The 4,483-nt window shown below is 34.4% G+C and overlaps 1 non-coding gene across 1 annotated transcript; it reads right to left on the minus strand.

Moving 5' to 3' along the window:
• Positions 1-1,159: 1,159 nt before the first annotated feature.
• On the minus strand, positions 1,160-1,267 carry LOC127747048 (small nucleolar RNA R71). Its single transcript, XR_008008853.1, has one exon. It is a non-coding gene; the product is annotated as a small nucleolar RNA R71 (small nucleolar RNA).
• Between the last annotated feature and the right edge of the window lie 3,216 nt (positions 1,268-4,483).

Genomic DNA, 4,483 nt, shown 5'->3' on the forward strand with positions numbered 1-4,483 from the left:
TCTTTAATTTTTTCCATTTACTTTTATGAGCATTACCCAATTCCCCATTTAAGATTCTGCACTTTAATTTCTGCTATTTACTTTCTAGTCATTTAAATTTCTGCATCTCAATCTAAATTCTGTTTAGCTCGACTAGCATATTCTTTTAACTAAAGTTGCTTGACCAATCAATCCTTGTGGGATTCGACCTTACTCTATAATGAGTTTTACTTGACAATAATTCGGTATACTTGCCGAAGGAAAATTTGTTGAGAGACAAGTTTTCATGCATCAAGTTTATGGCGCCGTTGCCGGGGATTGATTTTGAATCAACAATGATTAAGCTAGAAGATCACTAGATTGAGCATTTTTTTCCGTTATTATTTTCTATATTCAGTAATTTACCTTAGTTTGTTTTTAATTTCTTCCTCATCCCCTATTCCCTCTCTAATTTCTGTTCTCCTTTCTTAGTTTACCATAATTCAGCTCACTAACCCACTAACTGTTTGATAAATTGCATCACTCACACTAACAATCATGCTGACAAAAAATTGTCTTCATTATATCTCCTGTTGTGCATTCTGTTTGTTGTATGATAGGGAGAAGAGAAGGAATCTCAACATCCTTTGATTCAGAGCCAGAGAGAACCCTTTGGAGACGAAAAATGGAAGCAAGAGGAAAAAGAATTGTTGTTGCTGAGGAAGAGGAAGAGTATTTTGAACCCAACATGGAAGAGAATTTGGAGAACAATCATGAAGAAGAAGCTCATAATCATGCCAGAGAAGGCCATGCAAACCGGGTTGGGCATGAAAGGAGGGTCTTAGGATCCTATATCAATCCTAGTCCAGGAAACTGTGGAAGCAGCATTCAGAAACCCACCATTCATGCCAACAATTTCGAGCTAAAACCTCAGCTCATCACTTTGGTGCAAAATAATTTCTCATTTGGAGGAGGTGCTCAAGAAAACCCTAACCAACACTTGACCACCTTCTTGAGGATTTGTGACACAGTGAAGACAAATGGAGTCCACCCGGATGTCTATAGGATGCTCTTGTTCCCCTTTTCACTCATGGACAAGACAACAAAGTGGCTTGAATCCTTCCCAAAAGAAAGCCTGACAGATTGGGAGGAGGTAGTGAACAAGTTTTTAGCAAGATTTTACCCTCCTCAAAAGATTAATAGACTAAGAACTGAGGTGCAAACTTTCAGGCAACAAGATGGTGAGACACTTTATGAAGCATGGGAGAGATTCAAAGACTTGACAAGGAGATGCCCATTAACGTTGCTTGCCTTTTGCCTCCTACGTTAGTTCTTACGTTAGCTTAGCTAACGTAGCTCTTAACGTGGGCACCTATCACCTTCGAGAGCGTTAGTGACACTCACCTTTGTCACTAACGCTCTAATTGCCTTAATCCCCTACGTTAGAACCCACGTTAACTAAGTTAACGTGGCTTTTAACGTAGTAATGAAGCCATCTTCCAAGAAAAAAGATATGATTTGAAAAAAGATATATTTGAAAATATATGATTGTGGCTTTTAACGTAGTAATGAAGCCATCTTCCAAGAAAAAAGATATGATTTGAAAAAAGATATATTTGAAAATATATGATTGAAATTTAGTTTGAAAAAGATTTGATTTAAAATCAGAATTAATGACTTGACTCACAAGAAATCAAAAGATATGATTCTAAAATTTAAAGTTTGAATTTTTCTTAACAAGAAAGTAACAAACTTTAAATGTTTGAATCAAACCATTAATTGTTAGTGTTAATTTCAAAAATTATGAAATAAAGATAAGAAAAAGATTTTGAAAATCAATTTTAAAAAAATTTCAAACATATAAAAGAAAAATGAAAAAGATTTGATTTTTGAAAAAGTTTGAAAAGATAAGATTTTTAGAATTGAAATCTTGACTTGACTAACGAGAAACAACTTATTTTAAAAAAATTTTACTGAGTCAACCCAAAGATTTTGAAATTTATGAGTTAAATAAGGAAAAGATATTTTTTGATTTTTTGAATTTAATGAGGAGAGAGAAAAACCACAAAATGACTCAACACATAAAAATTTTGGATTAAAACAAATAATGCATGCAAGAACACTATGAATGTCAAGATGAACACCAAGAATACTTTGAAGATCATGATGAACATCAAGAACTTATTTTTGAAAATTTTCAAGAAAGGAAAAACATGCAAGACACCAAACTTAGAGATTTTTCATGTTTAGACATTAATAATTCAAAAATGCATATGAAAAACAACAAAAGACACAAAACAAGAAAATATGAAGATCAAACAAGAAGACTTGTCAAGAACAACTTGAAGATAATAAAGAATGCAATGCATGAAATTTTTCAAAATATGCACAAATTTTAAAAACATGCAATTGACACCAAACTTAAAAATTGACACTAGACTCAAACAAGAAACACAATATTTTTTTTTGTTTTATGATTTTATAATTTTTTTGTATTTTTTTGAAAATTATTTTGAAAATAACGAAAAAGAAAAAAAAATTTGAAATATTTTTGAAAAATTTTTTGAAAATAAAATAAAGGTTGGAAAATTACCTAATTTAAGCAACAAGATGAACCGTCAGTTGTCCAAACTCGAACAATCCCCGGCAACGGCACCAAAAACTTGGTGCACGAAATTGTGATCTCAATGGCGCCAACAACTTGGTACGCACAATTGTAATCTCAACTCTTTTTCACAACTTCGCACAACTAACCAGCAAGTGCACTGGGTCGTCCAAGTAATAAACCTTATGTGAATACGGGTCGATCCCACGGAGATTGTCGGCTTGAAGCAAGCTATGGTCATCTTGTAAATTTCAGTCAGGCTAATTCAAATGGTTATAGAGTTTTGATAATTAAAAGATAAATAAACATAAAATAAGATAGAGATACTTATGCAATTTATTGGTGGGAATTTCAGATAAGGGTATGGAGATGCGTTGTTCCTTCTGAATCTTTGCTTTCCTACTGCCTTCATCCAATCCTTCATACTCCTTTCTATGGCAAGCTGTATGTTGGGTGTCACCGTTGTCAATGGCTACTTTCCGTCCTCTCAGTGAAAATGGTCCTCAACGGTTTATGTACGGCTAATCAACTGTCAGATTTCTCGTCTCGGATGAAAAATACCATGCACAGATATAATATGGCTAATCAGCTGTTGGTTCTCGATTGTGTAAGAATAGGATTTACTATCCTTTTGTGTCTATCACCATGCCCTACAGTAGCGAGTTTGAAGCTCGTCACAGTTATCCCATCCCAGATCCTACTCGGAATACCAGAGACAAAGTTTAGACTTTTCGGATCTCAAGAATGCTACCAATGGATTCTAGCTTATACCACAAAGGTTCTAATCTCAGATTTAGATGCCCCATTGTCAGAGGGGAGTCGATGTGAATCGTTGATTAGAAACCCAAGAGATATACATTTAAGCTTATTTTCATGTAGAACGGAAGTGGTTGTCAATCACAGGTTCATAAGTGAGAATGGTCATGAGTGTCACATAATCATCAAATTCATCATGTTCTTATGTGCGAATGAATATCTTAGAGTAAGAATAAGCATGAATTGAATAGAAGAACAATAGTACTTTGCATTAATACTCGAATAACAGAAGAGCTCCACACCTTAATCTATGGTGTGTAGAAACTTCACCGTTGAAAATACATAAGTGATAAGGTCTAGGCATGGCCGAATGGACAGCCTCCCCAAATGGCATATGAATTTGAAAATAGGGAAAAAGACCTGATCCCAATATCATGGATGATCAAAAAGATATCTAATACAATAGTAAAAAGTTCTATACTAAACTAGTTACTAGGGTTTACAAAAATAAGCAAATGATACAGAAATCCATTTCCGAGCCCACTTGGTGTGTGCTTGGGCTGAGCATTGAAGCTTTCACGTGTAGAGGCCTTCTTTGGAGTTAAATGCCAGTTTGTAACTTGTTTCTGGCATTTGACTCTAGCTTGCAACTTATTTATGGCGTTTAACGCCAGAATAGGGCAGAAAGTTGGCGTTGAACGCCAGTTTGCATCACCTAAACTCGGACAAAGTATGAACTATTAAATATTGCTGAAAAGCCCTGGATGTCTACCTTACGACGCAATTGAATGCGCGCAATTTTGGTTTCTGTAGCTCCAAAAATTCTATTTCGAGTGCAGGGAGGTCAGAATCCAACAGCATCAGCAGTCCTTTTTCAGCATTTGAATCAGATTTTTGCTTAGGTCCCTCAATTTCAGCCAGAAAATACGTGAAATCATAGAAAAAAACACAAACTCATAGTAAAGTCTAGAAATGTGAATTTTGCTTAAAAACTAATAAAAATATACTAAAAACTACTAAATCATACTCTCATAGTAAAGTCTAGAAATGTGAATTTTGCTTAAAAACTAATAAAAATATACTAAAAACTACTAAATCATACTAAAAACTATGTAAAAAGAATGCCAAAAAGCGTATAAATTATCCATTCATCACTTGTCCTGG

This window comes from Arachis duranensis, chromosome 4, assembly GCF_000817695.3.
Source record: "Arachis duranensis cultivar V14167 chromosome 4, aradu.V14167.gnm2.J7QH, whole genome shotgun sequence".
NCBI classification, from domain to species: domain Eukaryota; kingdom Viridiplantae; phylum Streptophyta; class Magnoliopsida; order Fabales; family Fabaceae; genus Arachis; species Arachis duranensis.